We start from the raw sequence: 19,167 nt of genomic DNA, 5'->3' as shown, positions 1-19,167 counted from the left end.
AAGAAAGAGGTATACTTTGGTGTTATTATTTCAACAACATATATATATGTTGTGATCTCAGATGACCATTCATAGAACAAGTTACAGGTAAATAAACTGTTCTTAAACTTTAAACTGCAAGGAATAAAGTTATCTCTCATTGGAATACAATTGCAATATAATGTTATACTTTAGTTATTGAGGAAAGGAACTGATTAGCAGTGACTAGTTCCTTGTATCTTGTTGTTTCCAAGGTGTGTTACTTAGCAGTACATTTTGGCTGCATTCAGAAAAGACAAAGGTTCAAGACACCTTATTTTGAAATATCTCCCCTAAGAAAATCACAGATCTCAGAAAAGTGCTAATACCAACTTATCTCACTTAAACTTTCTGTGAAAAACAGTGTCTGGCTGTAACATTTGATTAGCTTAAATTGTTATTAGTATCAGATACATTAATGAATCAACATCTTACATGCATGAACAATAAAGCCAATTATCTGAGTGCTGGTTTTTAGAATGTGCTTGAAAGTACTCAACATTCCTGAAACTATAATCAATCAAGTATTCTACTCAAAATGTTCGTCTGATCACTTGGTACTACAAATTGAGCATACCAAGCAGCCTCCTCTAGTGATGAATATCTGTACTGTTGAATATCTGTACAACTGCCATCATCTATCAAGTGTCTCATCACTTTGCTTGCCATACAATATAATATGATGGCTGTCTACAAAGGAACTATTCACAGTATGGCACAGAGCTACTCAGTGCGAAGTCAGACATCTTAATAGATCACTTCTAATATTTGCTACTATGTACTTGCATATGCCAATGTGACAGACTTGAAAGACAATCCACAAAGAAAACAAATCAGGTAGAGTTTAAAAAGAAAACAGCTACATTGAAAATAGCTACTTATTTTATTTATAACACTATGTTTTCCATTTCACTTTTCTGACAAATGTTATCTTCTGGGGTCATGTTCAGCAATGTTCCACTTCCTCAAAAAAACTTGATTTTTTTTTTGAAACTTGATTTTTCTCAGGGCCTGTCTAACAAACATGGATGTTATCAGGTTTACAAAGGCAAGAGAAGGGTTTGAGGGGGGAATGATGAGAAGGAAGGTCAGTTTCACCATGTCACGACCAAAAAATTAATAAAATGTGTGATTAACAAGCCTATTTGCAGATTTACTCTGGCAGATTTTCTTATAGGAAGCTTTTAGTTAGCCAAGTAGGCCTCTCACTTATGCTGATTAGTACTAAGCAAGTGCAGCTTTCCATGTAAACATTCTTGTAGCTGCTTGGATCTGCCAGCCTTCTCACCCGTCTAAGATAAGGATGCTTTTCTCTGACTATGGAAAGGCTAGGAACTTTCCTTCCCTGAGGCCCTGTTTTCACAGGGGAAAATAATTTACCTTCCAAATTATGTGTTTTTGAACAACTTCTGAAACATGGGAGATGGCATCAAAGAAACATATCTTCAAACTTGCCCTTGAAGGAAAATAAAGTTGGCAGCCAGTGAGGGGAATTTAAACCTGAAGGCATGTGTGATGTGTCTTATATGGTTGGGATGGAGGAAAGTTACCTTCCTTTGGCTGAAGAAACTGTGAGCTTTCTTTGCTTACATCCATGTATCATCTATGTATAATCAATAGCTGTCATTTTGTAGTATTAGAAGTTTTGTTTCATTTGGACAATATTTGAATCTGGTTTTCTTGGGTTCTGGGGGGCTGTGCAGACTGGCCATTAAGGCCAGCCTGGGGGCTGAGTCATGGCGTGGCGTCCATACAATGCACATCCGACTCTGCCCCCATGGTGGCATGATGGCCGTGCCACTCCACATGTCACAGTGCTCCTCTGGCACTGCGTTTACACGATGCAGCACCAAAGGAGTGCCTTAAAGCTCCTTTTTGCACCCTGGAAAGGCCAGATTGGGGGTGTGGTGTGAGGTTGCCGCAGCCCTGATCTGGGTAAGATGGAGATGGCTGCAGGCTGCCCCTTAGGGGTGGTCTGCACAGGATCATCAGTAGGCTTTGGGCTTCTCAACAAGAACTGTGGCCAGGCTGGTTGCCCTTTGCCATACTGCCCCTTGTTATGGTGTGCTGTTGTCATGGAAATGCAACTTCCAAGTGTCTCCTATTTCTCTGTCCAACAGTGGTGGTGGAATGTTGAACCAATGCAAGGAAACTGACAGCTTAAACAATACATATTTGCTATGGAGGGGAGTCTCCATAATGAAGACCAAGATGCATAGTGTTGGAAGGAAAAGGCCACAACTTTATATACATTTAACAGCTGTAAAGTAGGGTTGGCGCACAAAGCATGAGGTCTGGATCTGTCGTCAATCAACCCCTGGTTAGTCGATGAACCCAATTGCTTGGTCACAGCCAAGCTTTGGGTTGATGTAAGGACAACCTGTTCAATGCCCTTCAGCAACTCAGGTAACTGGCTGTCTGCACATTCGTTTATCTGCCCTTAGTCACTGGGAGATGCTGAATCAGTGCTTAACCCACAATGGCAACACAGTGCCACCCCTTCCTCTACAATCATCCAATCAGAGCCCAACTGGCCTGGCACAAGGCATGCCAGGACTCTAGTGGGCTGGGAATCAGCCCCATGGACATCTCCCCCCCCCCAGCAACCAGGGCAGCCTGGTAAGTCAGGCAGCCCTATTTCTTGCAGAAAAAAGCAGCAAAGCTCTCTACAACTGCTCATTCTCTGGCCAAGTAAGAATGGTTAAATGATGTGAAATCAAACAGGATTGTAACTGATCTTTTCCAGCATCCTTGTAGCACACCTCCTTTCTGTCTGTGTAATCTTTTCCCCCATATGATATACTAAGGAACCATATCATTACATGAGATCCTTCATGTTCAGTAATTCAACATTGCTGGTCTTACATCAGCTAAAAGTAGCATTTAGGATTTCATACAAACCAATCCCACGCATCAATATCATTTACAAGCACTGACAGATAGCCCCTGAAGAAAATGATTACAGTATTCTGATGACACAGACTCATACTCTTCCTTCCTTTAAAAGAATGTCTTTCAACTTGTGGCCCTCCAAATGGTAACAGATCACAACATGCATTATCCCTTGCCATTGACTAAGGCCCTAAACAGGCCGGCACAACGCACCCAGCCCTACTTTTGCCACCTGTGTGCCATTATGGCACATGCCCGTCCACATGGGCTGCACCATGATGATGCATGGGCATCAGAGCACTCAAACGGCACTGGCTGGAAGGGGCGTCATCATGGCGTGCTAGCGCCATTATGGTACCCCTTCCAGGAAGCTGCTTACTGCACCTTTTTCCCCCCCTGAGAGAGAGTGGATCATTGCTGCACCGTGTCATTGCCACTGCAATGAACTGGTGCAAACAGGGGCAGCATTTCGCCACCCGTCTGTCAAGCCGCTAAACTATCTAGGCTAATAGCACTTGCAGTCCAAGAACATCTAGATGTCCACAAGTTATGCCACCTGGATCTTAAACTTTAATAATACAAGAAGAATCTTGACTTCCAGTTAAAGTGCTTTTAGTGCTTCCAGCTGAGATAAGTTCTAGCTGATAAAACTGCATCATTTAGAGGATCCCATTTTGTAGCCATAGCAAGACCAAAAAGCCTGTTGTTAGATATTTATCTGCAAACAGAGCTAGAGATGAAAATTAATTAAAAGGTGAAAAAAATCTTTTGTTGTGTTAAACCTTAATCCAAACCTTCTGATGTATTTACAAGTATTATAATACAAATGTTTCCCACAACAACATTGACTCCTATTCCTTTTTGTATAAACATGGATTAGAAAAGGAATTTAACTGGAAATGATGTAGCCTCAAGGACACTTTTTCCATATGTGGTCAGAATACAAACTTCTAAAATAATACCACTAAAGTGAGGCTGTGACATGGCACCATATTCAACGTGGAAGTCCCAAATAGTTATCAAAAATTATGATGATACTTAAGTAACAAATGCTAATAAAACATGCACACATGCTGACATGTTGACTTGGGCTTGAGTGTACTTGTAGTAGAAGTATATGAACTGGACATGTCTCACTAAGCCGCTTCACGTGGTCGCAAAGATTGAAACAAATGCCTTGTAATCTCTACCTTGTATAGTCTGACTCAAGACTCCACTACTATTGCCCTACTAAATTACAATTTTATACAGTTTCCCTTGTAGTAAGTCCCCATGAATTTAGTATGGTTTAATTTGGAGTAGATATGCATTGTATTGGAATGTTTAGTAAATTGTACATACACACTCATTTTGATGTCTTGAACATTATGCATGCATTTTTCATGTATTAAAATATTTTTCATTATCTTCTGAAGGAGTAGAGAATAGTAATAATGTGTAAAGAGCTCTTTTGAAGAACTGTATTATAATAACCAATTGGAAATGCAATACATTTTCTATTATTTTGGTATGGTTGTGGTTGCAGTGACATTATGAAATTTTCTGAAATATACATAGAAATTAATACAAAGGAGTCTATTGTTTCTTGCCTTAATGCAAAACTGTTCTTTCCTTTCTGGTTTACATCCTTCCTGAGGAGGCATCTCTTCAGCAAATGTTAAACCATATTCCCTTCAACTCCTACAAATGTAGGAATTCCCTTTGTGTTATGAATGTATGTTCTATATTAAGTGATGGAGAGCATATGGTGCCAGGAAGACTGAGTTATCATCTGGAATTTACAACTAAAGGCACCAACTTCCAAAAAAATTACATGTAACATCTTTGTCTTCCCCTTATTTGATCCATCTTCCACTACATATCTGGCCCATAATTCAAATTAAAATGCTTGCCTTTTCACCATGAATAAGAAGTACAATAAAATATGTCACTGGTATAATTATTCAAAAGGAAGTGCATAAAGACAGATAAATGATACCCATGCATGCGGAACTCTGTTTCATTCACTGAAATGCCATGTAAGGCCCCATTTTAGTATTTTTCATGAAGTGGTATATGAAGGAATCATCCATTATATGGATTAGTTTTTGGCAAATCAGTAGACAATATCTAAAGGAAGCTCTTGACTCCACTATGTGTAGACATGATGCAGGCGCTGGTTCAAATACAGAGTGTTTGGTTTCTAATAGAATGTACAACTTAAGTAAATCCACTATGTCCGGACAACAAAGGACTCAATCCCCAGTTTTGGTGTGAACTGTCTAGACAATGTATGACCATTTCAGCACCAAACCCACTGTATATCCACATTCAGTCTCAGCTGATATGGCAGCTGTGCCCCTTCCTGGAACTGGAAGACCTACATATAGTAGTGCATGTACTGGTAACCTCAAGACTGGACTTTTGAAATGTAGTCTACATTGGGCTACCTTTGTACCAAGTTCAGAAACTTCAATTAGCTCAAAACGTGGCAGCCAGATCAATTGCTAGTGCTTTGATTCTGTGTTCCTGCATGGCAAGGGATTGGATTGGATGGCCCTTGTGGTCTCTTCCAACTCTATGATTCTATGATTCTACATCTAGGAGTAAGCATATCACATCAATATTACCTTCACTCTACTGGCTTCAGGACAAAGTACAAGGTGTTGGTTACTCTATATGGTTAGGGTCCAGGTAATCTATGGGATTGCCTCCTCCCTGTATACTCAAGCCCTCTGGGTGACATTTACTTCAATTGGCCAGAACTAAACTGGCAACTGTAACCCACAGGACATTTTCTTCAGCTGCCCTCAGACTGTGGAATGACCTGCTGGGGAGATTTGACAGCTGAATATGCTGTTTTAATTTAAAACAGTATTAAAGATCTGTTTCTTCTGGTAGGCCCACCCAGTTGATTTTAAACTGTGAATTTTAAATTGGTATATTTAAATTGTATGTTGGATGACTTTAATGTGTCCTATATTTATGCATTTTAACTTAACACATTTAAATGGTTTTGTGCGTTTTTATTTTTGAGTAGTTTTGTGCACCCTGCCTTGAGCTTTGGGGAGAAGTGGGTAAGAAACATATTGTTATTATCATGAGATTTTCTTGGCAATATTTGTCCAGAGGTTGGTTGCTGTTGCCTTCTTCTGAGATTGAGAGAGGGTGACTTATCCAAGGTCACAATTGGTTTCCACGGCTAAGCAGACACTCAAAACCTAGTATATTAGCCTTAGCAAAAACAAACACAAAAACCTTTGTGAAACATTAAAAGACAAGATGTCAATTGCTGTGTTAACCTGTTTCAATGTAAAAAAGAAAAGAGGAATCTTGTGCCTCCTTTAAGATTAACCAAAATATCTCTGTATAGACTTTTGTAGATGGCAGCTCATCTGAACAAGTGGCCTGTAGTTTGAGAAAGTTGATGCTGAAGTAAATTGGTTAGTCATAAAGGCCCTATAAGACTCCTTTGTGCTTTTTTATATTAAAAAGCAAGTTTGGGGATAAGCGTTCTTGCCCACTTCATGCAGATAGCTCTAAGGTAGGTTTATGATAACTCACACTGAGGGGACCTGCAGCCATAAACAGACAGTGGTTGAACAGAATGAAACCTTACTGAGAGGGTGGTTTTAGAGTGAGAGTGCTGCCTCAGGAAGCTGATTTTATGTGTCATGAAAGGGCAGCCAACAGTTAATTGTTTAATTAATTGTTATATTTTTCTTTTACTCCAAGGGAGAGGAGCTTCTGGGATTTTCTGCCATAGGTCCCAAAATAAATTAGATAGGTTTGGCACTATACCCTTTGATTTGACAGAGGAAATCTTTTCTGTTCTGCCTCAGGCAGCAAAATGTTTTGGAGTAGTACTCCTTAAAACTATCAGTCTCTTGTGGAACAAGTGGTCAGCAGGTGAATCCAGGTTCCAAATGCTCTTGGAACAAAGCTGTTCAGTAAATCCATGAACATGAAAGCCTCAAATGATTAATAGAAATGCTAATCTTACTAGAATCTGAAGCCTACCTCTCTCAGTAGAATTCTTTCATAACTTGCTGCTGAAGGTATCTGCATAAAGTGTTCTCTGAATTAATAAGAATGTATAACTTTTTACTAAAAAAAACACACCACGAACTTGCCCACATTGTATGCATGATAAATCGAAACTGGGAATAATATAAAATATTTAGGATTAGTTTATGTGTTCAGGTTATAAAACAGTATCTGAACTTAATCCTCTCCCCATCTGCCATTCCCTTTCCCTTAAGTTTTGTAGCTTATTTAGACTGTAAACTTGAGGTTGGGGAACTGCCAGATCAATAATTTGTAAGCTGCTCTGGGTGTCTTTTTGGCTGAAGATGGGGTATAAATACTCTAAATAAAATAAATAAATGCGTAACCATGATAAGCAGTGATTTTGCCTCTGATCAGCCTTGTTAAAATCAGTGTTTTCCTGCTTATCATTTCCTGCTGCATTATACTTTGGGTTCTCCTCAATGTGAGCGATGCTTAACCTTTAGCTGCTTTTCTCTCACAGTCCCCCGTGCTGTTTTAGCATAATCGTTAGTTTTGACTGATAGAGGATTGCTTTAAACCAAACCTCCCTGGCCATGACAAAAAGGGCAAGTCATTAGCACCATGCATATTCTTCTCAAAGCATTTGCAGGCTTCATAACATGTTAATTCTCGATGACTTTTGACTTTATAAGAATGTGAGCTTTTCACCTTTGCTGCTGATGTGAAATTTAATGTTGCTGACCTTTGCCTTGATACATATAATTTATCAATGGATTAATCTTAGCCTTGATTTTTTTATTTTTTAAAAATGCCCTTATTGAATTTTGGAAACTCAAACAACTTCATGGTTATAAAATAAAATGCAAAAATTGGTTGATGTGCTTTATCTGTCCTCATATTTGCACTGTTTATGCACTTGATGTACCAAGTGTTTAATTTGTTCAGAATGACTGGCATTTTTCTTTTGGCAATAAGACTAAGAGCAGCAAATTATCAAGAGGCCATTTATCTCAACCTTCCTCTTAATCTAAAGAAGGTTGACTGAAAGTATTTGAGAACAATGAAGTAGGCTTTTAAGAAGTACTTGAGAGGGAAATTTATATTTTTGAATTGATAGTTCCTAACCAAGAAACAAATGTTGGTCATCCCTCAGTATAAAAAGAAGAAAACAGGTTACTATGCAATAGGTATGGAATAAAGCAAATTCCATAGTAGGTGAAATAAGGAAAAGGTTATGATACAGCTGCAAAAACTACAAGTTAAACAAAACTGGGGTGTTTGAGTAAGAAGGTAGGCTTCAAAATGGCAAAGAGATGGTCACTACTGTTGCCTTTGGTATAGATTTACATGTTCAACCTCAAGTAATTGCTGCTTAGATCTAAACTAGGGAATTTCAGTGGTATCAACTTTTTACATAGACAGCTTGTGTCCAATTCATATTGTATACCTACCCTTAAATGATATTCCATTTCAGTATTAAGGTAGTAGTACCAACTAATCTGTGAAGTAGACAGTGATGCCACAATAGTTGGTACTACCCCCAGTGCATTAACTCAGGCTGTCACTCCAGGCTCAGAGCTGCCAGGCCAAAGGTCCCTCAGGAGTAGATTGGACCACTGTGAAAGAGAAAAGCTCTGGTCTACTTACCACAGCTGGCTTGTGGACCAGAGCACCTGAAGGGACTGTCTATCTCCCAGCTTGATCTGATCTACCTGCATTGTTTGAAAATCATGAAGGGGACCAGGCATCATTTTTTGTCCTGTCCAGACTCTTTACCACCTCCATCTAGGTGGAATGGAACATTCTCAGAAGTGCTGGTCTGCACACCAGAGGTACAGCAGTACACTTCACAGTTCACTCTGAGGTGTCACCCAGTGTACTCTGCACCCCCACACCACTAGAAATGCCTCTGGAATCAGGATGAAATAGCATGATCTCACTTCACCATAAAGTTAGAACTTTTGCCTGTGTTCCTGCATAATAAGACAAGACAATATACTGGCACAATCAAGTAGTAAAGTATTACAATACTGGCAGCAATTGGCATTTTTAACTTGGTGGCACAGTATGGTTCTTCAGGGGGAAAGAAAAGATATGACAAGAGAGAGAAGGGAGGAATACCTGTCCAATCTCATATTTGTGTATTTAGTTAAGATATTTATAGGATATCTTTCTCATTAAAAACAAACAAACCACAATCTGCTAAAACATAAGCAGCATAAAAATAACTGTTATTGAAACATATTGATAACCAACTGAAAGCGGTAGTAAAGCAAACATAAAAATAAAAAAGTCAGTTGAAAAAGTATGCAACAGAATAGCAAACCCGGAAATGTATTCACATACTAGGAGAAAACAAATAAAGAAGAAGGTGACCTAACTATTTGGGACAGGAAGGAAATGTGTCTCTCTCACCTCATCCCAATACTTACAACCTCACAGCTTGGTACATTGCTACACACATACGTCCTTAAGTAATGCAATATGGACTGGGGATCCCAGTGGATGTTAAGCAGGGGGATTTACTACATTTGCCTCTGGAAATGCCACTTCTAGCTTTCCTTGTGGACATTGCTAACAGCACTGTTGCAATTAACACAACATATGTCTTTATTTCTGGAGTTCCTGCTGACTGAAAGATGGGGGAAGCAGCTGTTCTGTGTTATGCATTTTCAAGGGTGATACCTTCCCTTTTGTAGAGAATTTATGGGTTGGGTATGTGCACTGACTTTCAAGCCTCCAGCAGGAAGAGCTCTACCTTGCCAAAGACATTAAGTGAACTTATTTAAGGTACATTGAGATTTCTTGTAGGATTTCAGACAACAAAACATAGCAACAACTCCCATAGCTAGGTAATAATGCTGAAAAAGAACCAGAGGCGGCATACATATTCTTTAGCCCAAAGTGATCCATATTAGCTAAACACCAGCTGTAGTGATTTGAGACCCAACATATTGTGTTATTCTCATTAGACCAAATTAGAATAAACATCCGATTATGGTAAAACCAACTTGAAATATATATATTAAAATACAAAACCCTTCTATTATAGAAGAGACTATAGATGAAAGCCCTGAATATTTGTTTGCTATTTCAGTCGCTTTGGTTAAAAATATTCAACCAACTGCTGTGCTATACATAAATGCAGTAAGAGCATATGCTATGCCCATCTGTTAGCTCATGGCATTGTGTTGTACAAAACAAAATACTAATTCTGCAGATTATGTAGCTGTAAAATTGGCATAGCAACAGGGCAGACTGATTTTGTTTCCTAAATCTGTAGTCGTTTAAGCCTCTGTGGTGGTGGTGGTGTACTTTCAGAGGTTTGCCTTTGCCTTCTTCAGAGGCTGAGGGAATGTGACATGATTATGGTCACCCAGTGGGTTTCCATGGTTGAGCAGGGATTTCATTCCTGGTCAAGTATAAGCTATGAACCTCTTTATTTTAAAGATAGGTGCAGGCTAGCATATACAATAACATGGTTTACATGCCCTGGTTAGAATCTCTTTCTATAACTGTTTCTGTCATCCAGCCATTCTCTTTAAGTGCATCTCAGCCAGAAGCTTACTTCTGGTTTTGAAAGAGAAATGGTTCTCATTATTGTTTTAAATGTAAAACAATGTACGAAGGCCCTGCTGCTTAGGTGAGTTACTAGCGATAACTAGAAAAAAGATAAAAGGTTCAGGAAGACTGGAGGGATCTAGCACTACAGAAACAACTCAGGGAAGATACTCTGTCGTAGGCAATAGCCATATTGAGATCACCTCAGTTAGGTGATAGTCAGTGTCAGCCAGGACTCTGTAATGGCATCTTCAATGGGATAATTGACTTGGATGTTATCACCTTTTTTGTTAAGCCAAGTACCCAGTAATGTCTCTCATGCAGGTCAGATGAGCACCAGAAAATACAACTACAAAAGTAGTATTGTGCACATATATTTTTAATAGGATATGTTTTTGAATGAATGAATAATTAAATACATACATACATATATACATACAATTAATCTTGAATGAACACATGAAACTACATAGCTACATATGTACTGCAGAAATAAGACAGTGTGACAGCATTTTGACTGACTTAGCACAACACTATGGAATCCTCAGAATGGTTGTTTTGTGATATATTTAGCCTTCTTTGCCAGAGAGCTCTGGTACCACAACAAACTACAAATCCCAGGATTCCATAGGATGTAGCCATGATAGTTAAAATAGTGTCAAAATGCATTATTTCTGCAGTGCAGATGGAGCCCTAGTCATATTCTAGCAGTTTCCTATGATGTTTAATTCAGTAACAGAAATAATATTTGAAAATATTGAAACAATTATTATTATTATTATTATTATTATTATTATTGAATTAACAGGGGTAGGCAACCGTTTTGAGCCGGAAGCCAGGTTGCTGTCCCTCAGACAACTGGGGGGCCGAAGCCAAAAAAATAAACAAATAATTTTTTAAAAAATTAAATAAATAAATAAATAAACTGGGGCAAATGTAGGACAACATTTTCAAATGGTGGACACTTTTTTTAAAAAAGTGGAGGACATGCAAAAAAATTTGCTGATTTTTTAAAAAATGTTTATAAATGCATGTTTCTGAGGCATCTATAGACAATTGCCCCCCTTGCCCCTGCGCGCGAGTGCCCAAAGGCCCCGGCGGCAATCGGCGGCAGGACCAGGCTGGGGCCGGTCCCAAGGCCTTGCCGGGCCGCATCTGGCCTGCGGGCCGCAGGTTGCCTACCCATGAATTAAGAAATCTTCGCAAGAACATATCATCCCAATGAAAATTTGGGATTTATTCTGTGCAAACTTTATATATGGCTATTTTATACAGAGAGTAGCATTTTTTTATGCAGACAACAGCATTTTCTGTACACATAATAATATTTCTATTAGAAAATAATGTTTACTGTGCATAAAATGCTATTGTGTGCAGAAAATAACCATGTGCAAATGTTATGCAGAATTTGTCCTGAATTATGAATAGGTATCAAAAAATTGTATGGTTTTCAAAGATACTTGTGCAGCGGCAGGGCAGGGTGGGACAGCAAATTGCTAACATTATTGTTGCTTCCTTTGAGAAGAAAGTTAGTGAAGAATTATATCCCAGTTTAGTACTCTTTAAATACTATCTAGGCCTTTAAAAATTACTGAAAATGCTGACTTTACAACATTGAAATTTCTATAAAGAACTTATTCACTATTTGGCTTTTGTTGTTGTTTATTTGTTTGTTTTCTCCTGAAAAGTGCCACCACTAATTGAACTTTGATCAGGATATCTGATGGCTCAGATTTTTTTTCCAGTGGGATATACAATATTTTTGCAACCCATCTCTTACCAGTGCCTATATAAATAAAGATTATCAAATATATGGCTTATGGTGACCCCATCAATTTCACAAGTTTTCTTATAGACAAGGAATACTCAGAGGTAGTTTTGACAATTACTTCTGAAATATCAACTAGCCACCATTTCATCAATCGTAGCTCACAAGAATCCAGTTCCTAGCTATGTAATGTTGTTATTGGGCTATACAGACGGGCAGCTCTGTGGTAGCCACACGGCATGGCACTGATGCGCTCCCTAAAAAGCAGCTGCTCCAGGCAGCTTCTTTTTAGGAGCATCATTATGGCGATCATGCACTATGATGACATCCCTTCCGGCCAATGCCATTTGGGTGCTCTGATGTGCATGCGTCATCACAGCGCACCCTGTGTGAACAGGGGTACACCATGATGATGCACAGTAGTAGGTCTGGGCGCATGCGGACTGCAATTACACCCTGTGTAAATGGTACACCATGATGGTGCACAGGCACTGATAGTAGGGCTGGGTGCATGTGGATGCCCAGTCCTATCTAGCCCTAATTTTGGGCCCAGGCTGGCACAAAGTGCCTGTCTGTACTGCCCCATGGTTGTGTGCTTTCAAGTTCTTTCTAACTTATGGTGACTGAACGTGAAACTATCATGAGGTTGTTCAGAAGGGATTTACCATGGTCTTTCTCTGAGGATGAGTGAATATGACTTTGGCCAAGGTCACCCAGTGGGTTTCTATGGTCAAGCAGGGATTCGAACCCTGGTCTTCAGAGTCATTGCTCAACGCTCAGACAACTATATCATGTTGGGTCCCTAGCTAGTCAATACTTGAATAAAAAAATGATGTTGAATAAAAACAAGATATAGAAGAGAAAGACTGAGTTGTCATAATCATTGTAGGGGCTTCTTTCTGTTTATTCCACAGGCTTTCCATCAAACAGATTTATAGATTTACTCATTGGCTGTGTGCAAGGGCCAAAATGGAAATCCCAACGGACTTCATCAGAAGGATATTAGATATTAAAAGTCATTGGCATCAGGTTGTGATTTATCGATAAAAATCTCTGTGGGGATTGTTTTTTAAAAAAGAGGGGGCACGGTTTCAGATAAACTCAGAATATGATTAAATGTTGATGTGCTGAGAGAATCACCATCCTTTCTGAATTTTTTCTCAGAAATAAGTAGAATGAAAAATACATTTGTCAGATAGTAAATGTTCTTTTGTTCAACCAAAAATTAAATTTAATATTTATGGACAAGGGACACCATGACCTCTCTGAGGGAAAGCCCCTGGTAGACAGTAGCAATGTTGCCAGTAACATTAATTTTGAGGGTAACAACATTGCTAATATTTCTTACTTAAAAAAAAGCAGTGCAAAAACTTGTGGTAATTTTTTGTGGATTTTTCGAGCTATGTGACCATGTTCTAGAAGAGTTTCTTCCCGACACATTGATGCTGACAAAAGGTCAGGAAGAAACTCTTCTAGAACATGGCCACGTACCCTGAAAAACCCACAAAAAACTATGGATGCCGGCCATGAAAGCCTTTGACTTCACTTGTGGTAAGGTTTGCACTACCAAACTTTGCTGTTTGGAAACCATCAAGTGGAATTTTGTAAACCACAACAACACATTACTTATCTGTCTCTTCCTATGAATTAAGGCAGGAAAAACATCATATTATGTATTTTTAATATTTTTCAATATAAACCCTCCCCAAAACACTTGAATAATAGAAATTACTCTTTTAATACTGAATTACTTTTGGAAAGCTACAACTAACCAATATTTTTAAAAAGCAGGATCCCAAATTCTGCTGATATTTAACTGAGACACCTTGTTATTTGGGGTAATTTTTACCTATCAGATTAATGTACTTTTGTTTTAGGTAGCCATTTTCATAATTCTACCTCAGGTTTTGCAGCATTTCCTGAAACTGAGCCCAAAGAAGACAGACATGACAGCTGTATGCTTAGACCCAATGGCTCTTAGATCAAGCTAAATATGGACACTGGGATGAAGTAGGCAGCAAAGCTTATTGCTGAAGGGCCTGCTGTCTTCAATGGAAATGCCAAGTCTTCCTGCTAAGTATACTCAAGACAACAACAAAGTTATTTCAGTGAATCATGCTCAAGGCAATGTTTGTAATGATTAGCAGGCAATGTGTTGTTTTTATAGTGCAAGGTCACATTATCAAATAACAACAGACTTTATAAAAAGGATTTTTTTCCTTCAATTTGTTTAGAGAAAAATCCCATTTACTGTGGGGGATATTTTCCTTCTGAGTGCCAAGAAAATTTTTCTTAGTGTTTATGTTACAGTTTCCAACTGAGAATTAATTTGTGTTTGTCAAGTGTGTGCTTATAATTATTTTAGTGCTGTATTCTGCTGGTATTCGAAAGCCCACTATGAAGGTGTTTGAGCCTGATAAGAAGGTGATCTCACTCTGTCTGTGTGGCAGACACATCCACCATCTGCAAAAAGCATTATGTTTCATAATTTTTAGCATAACCTCTCTCCTGATACATGCAAGCTATACTTCACAATCTACAGAGCAAAGAGGTTTGAAAATTGATTAAAACCCCTAATTGTTCTAACAGGACTATACTCACGATTGATAGGACAAAAAGCACCAATTGTGGGAGACAAACTGTTCCACAAAATATTGTGCAGTCCAGGGGAAAGTGTTTTGAAAATCAAACACAATTTTAAAAAGTTTCCATTTGCAATAGAGGGCTCAGAAGTAAAAATGAGGATGAGGGAAAAGTCAGCTGAATGGCATTCTAAAATGTTTAGTTGGGTGGAACTACACAAAATGGTTATTAAGCAGAGTGAATTGCAGTAGTGTTGCTAGTAGTGCCTCCCATGTCAGACAGGCTTTTGCTGAGGAGTCAGACTAAATGTGCCAAATAGCTACTGGGCACTGCAATAGTGAGGGGTAACACTTGTGGAGGATCTCTCAGAGATAATGGCAATAACATCATAGCTAACACTTGTTAATGCTGCACAATAGGAGGCACAGCAAACCCCTTTTGAATATCATTTACCACAAAAACCCTATAATGAGACAATTCAAAATGAAACAAGAGAGTGCCCTGAGACAAAACTCCAAGTCAGTTGGCACCAGGGTCACCAGACATCTTCCATTTCTTCTCAAAGGCAATCAAAATTAATATGAATACAGAATGCAATTTGTGCTGTCCATGCAGAACTTGGTGATCTGATGGTGTTCAACTTGATTATTTGGAATATGGACAACTGATGCAGGTTAGGGAATTAAAACTACAGTGATTTCCATTATTGATTTAAATCTCACTTCAAGATTTAGAAAGTGAAAATTTTCATTATGAAAAAGCATTTTTAGAAGTTAGAATCGATTTTGTAGTTTTAAAAAAGAGAAGATGGTAAGGGGTAAAGAGATTCAGTGTGAGAGTCTAATGCAGGATCCATGGTTTCCTTCCAGTAGTTGCTTTGCTTGCAGTGGACCTAGCTTGTGCATTAAAGATGCATATAACAAAGATACTGGCTGAGATTTTGCATCATGAGACTTACTGTGCAATTCTTCCTAGGCAGAACTACATTACAGCTCTTCCTTCCCACAGGACTCGCCTTCATCCTGTGCCTAGTGGTGTACCTAGTATATTTAACATCCAGTGTGGATTATTTTTAATACCCTCTCCTCTCTTCAAAAGGCTTATCTGTGTCTAGTGGAGCTCCTGGCTGGGTTGAAAAGAGAAGTGACCACCTGGTCAGCAGAACCTACAGACCTGGACAGCCTAGTCCCACCAGTGGTTGCTGATGGAGGTGGATTGCTCCTACTGCCCTCAGCCTTTTCTGAGTCTGGCGGATCTGCTGGCTGAGTGGCAATGGGAGGTGATACACTTTATTGTCCAGGAGCAGAGCTGCCAGACCTAGGAGACAGCCCAATCCAACCAGTGGCCACTGGTGGGGGAGAGCTGTTCTTGCTGTCCTGCAGCCTTTTGTAGATCTGGTAGAGCTGCTGAGCAAATGAGAGAGAAAAGAGATTCACTTTCCCACCTGGCCAGTAGATTCGCCAGACCCTTCTCACCAGAGCACCAGGTGACACCCCCTCCAAGGTATCACCCAGTGTGATCTTGCCTCTTCCATCCCCCAGTGAAGCCCCTTCTTTCACCATGTCTATTTTTTGGCTATTGGAAAGCAGGGTCATCAGCGGAATATCTGGTTATGTCTCTGTAGCCAGACAAAAAGAATGATGTCATCCTCTAGGGACCCCCGGAGGATCCCCAGGAGGTCACGAAGGATGCTTTGTCATTCTTCCTCTGGTTACAGCAACATAGCCATATACTTCTGTGATGCCCTCTGCTCTTCACTGGTCACTAAATAGTTTTGGAGCTCCCATCCTCTCAGGAGAAAAATGAGTCCTGTGTAGGTCTTGTATAAGATTGTGGTAATGAATTTATCTCTGGGCAATGACTGAAAAATGATGCCAGCTACTCTAACTCTGTGCTGTTGTCTCATCCAAACTGAATAAATCCTCTCCATTTTCTCTGCCTGAGGAAATAGAAAGCATATACCAAAAGGTATAGCTGAGAACTACAGTGACATAAAATGCCCTTTTAGCTTTGAAACAGGGAATAGCTTCATTATTTTTCTGCTTCTTTTCCATTTCTGAGACTACATTTTCATATTTATCTTTCTTACTGAAGAGAGTAATTAGCAAGTCTCTTTTGTATAACGGTGACTTTGTTGGCTGCCTCCTAACAGTATCTCATCTAAGATCTTTTGATCTTAAATGATGTTGACTTTATGGGAGGAGGGGAAGATAGTCTTGTTTCCCTCCTCAGATTAATCTCTTCCCAGTAAATTAGGTGAATAAATGCAGTTCAGAACAGTGAACAAACACACTATCCCTGACTTTGTTGAAAGAGAAAGAAAAAAAGAAGCTATATGATTTAGCATTTTCCATATTCTGTACTGCTAGGACACTAGTGTTTACCTCAAGTGAGTTTTCCGTTCTCCCATCTCAGTCCCAATCCCAGATTCTGTACGTTTTCATCTGGGAATCTAAGGTTCATATTGAATGGGAATGAGTCTTTTTTCCTAGACTTTTGCAAAACTTTGTGATTCACATTTTAAGATGATGTTTTACAATGCTCAACTTTAGACCAGATTTGCACATGTTCATCTATTAGTCGAACACACAATACTGGGGACATGATAGGTGTTTGAAAACTACATGTACAGGTACAAACCAGGGCACAGGGATTGTCTCTTCCATTTGAACTGTATTAAATAGTTTCTCATTTTACAAGCAGACAATTTAAAACAGTTTAAGCAATCTTTTTCTGAATTACAGGGAGTTAGATTGGATGACTCTTATGGTTTCTTTCAATTCTATGATTCTATGAATCTTGAATAATATAACAATAAAACATGCAGAATTCCATCACAGTAAATTGCTTTCAGCACTGGACTATAGTTCTGGAGACTGATCTCAAATCCCTGGGAAGATCCAGAGCAAATGATAGTTTGGTAGTTGTGAAGGAAGAGATAGCCTGGATCTGCTGTGGGATTGCCCTTGCCAGGTGTGGACAGTCCACAGTCAAATTAGGCCTTTGGCCCTGTATTTTCTTGACAGGGCGGGGGGGGGGGGGGGGGGGGGGGGACAAAGAGAAAGAAAGAGGTTTGTAGCATAAACTTTCGTAGACCTCAGTCTTCTTCCTCAGCTTAAGCTACCAACTTCTTTCTTTCTCTCAGTCTCAAAGGTGCTACAAGATCCCTTTGCATATTGATTCAGATGAACATAGCTATGCCTTTGAATTCATTTTCCTGTATTATTTAAAGATTGTCATCCAGGACCTATAAAAAGAATCCCACCTAGTGAAGAAAGCTCTGGTTTGAATTGGAGATCAGGTTTGCAAATATGGCCCAGCTTCCAAGGCAAATAGTGCTTATCATCTCCTACAGGATCTCATTCCAAGCTGTATCACTGCCAGTTGCAGCTCATCTTTCATCTGAGAACATGCAGGTTTTTCTCATATCAGATTGGCTTATACAAGACCAGTCTCTGGAGTGGATGCCTCTTGGCTGTTTTCTAAAATACTGTCTTGCCATTGATAAGCTGTTGCCAGATTTCCCCCCCCCCCCCAGTCACTTAATTGTAAATATATAATTGTAACTGTGTTTATATGGGGGAAGACTATCTTTCCCAGGTCATTGGTGCGTGTTTGATGCAGGCCTGTAGCTAGAAATGTTGAGCTAGGGGTGGCCTTAATACAACTTGGTGGCCAGCATTGTGAAATGACCAACATGATGCTTGTAAATTCTTTATAAAATCATCAAAGCAGCTTTAACTTTTGCAGAATACATAGAACCATGGAGCTTTTTTTATGAGCTCAATGGGCCTTTTGGAAGTCATTTTCTTTAACAGCAATCCTATTCTTGCTGCATCTCTGAAAAGCTAAATTTCATATAGCGGCAATACCTTTATTAGACCAACCAAAACAAAAAGACAACCCCATCCTCACTCCAAACAGGATCCCTGTTGCAATTTTTCCTTGTGCTGGAGATCATGTGCAGAATTTCAGTCTGCTGCATCCCAATTGTCAGGAGAACAGACTCCTGCTGCTTGCAATGGCTGCTGGTTGGCAAGTCAGCATTGGGGGACTGTTAACGATTCCTATGCATTCCCTATGCTATTGAATACATTGGGATCTTTAATACAAATACGTTACAAATTTATAACTCTACGTTACACATTTGCAACTGTGATTGTGGATTCCAATCTACATGTTTATCTTGCTGCTTTATTGGAGGGCTGAATCCCATGTTGTGGTAAACCCCTGATTATTATTTTTAAAATCTGTTCCAAACTAAAGAAAACCACTTTTCTTTAGAAAAAAGGGATGGTTTAACATCTCTACCCCTGAATTCCTAAACCACTGAAATCTTCTGTGCTGAAAACTGA

The sequence above is a fragment of the Sceloporus undulatus genome, chromosome 5 (genome assembly GCF_019175285.1).
Source record: "Sceloporus undulatus isolate JIND9_A2432 ecotype Alabama chromosome 5, SceUnd_v1.1, whole genome shotgun sequence".
Lineage (NCBI taxonomy): Eukaryota > Metazoa > Chordata > Lepidosauria > Squamata > Phrynosomatidae > Sceloporus > Sceloporus undulatus.
This window is presented reverse-complemented; position numbering follows the sequence as displayed.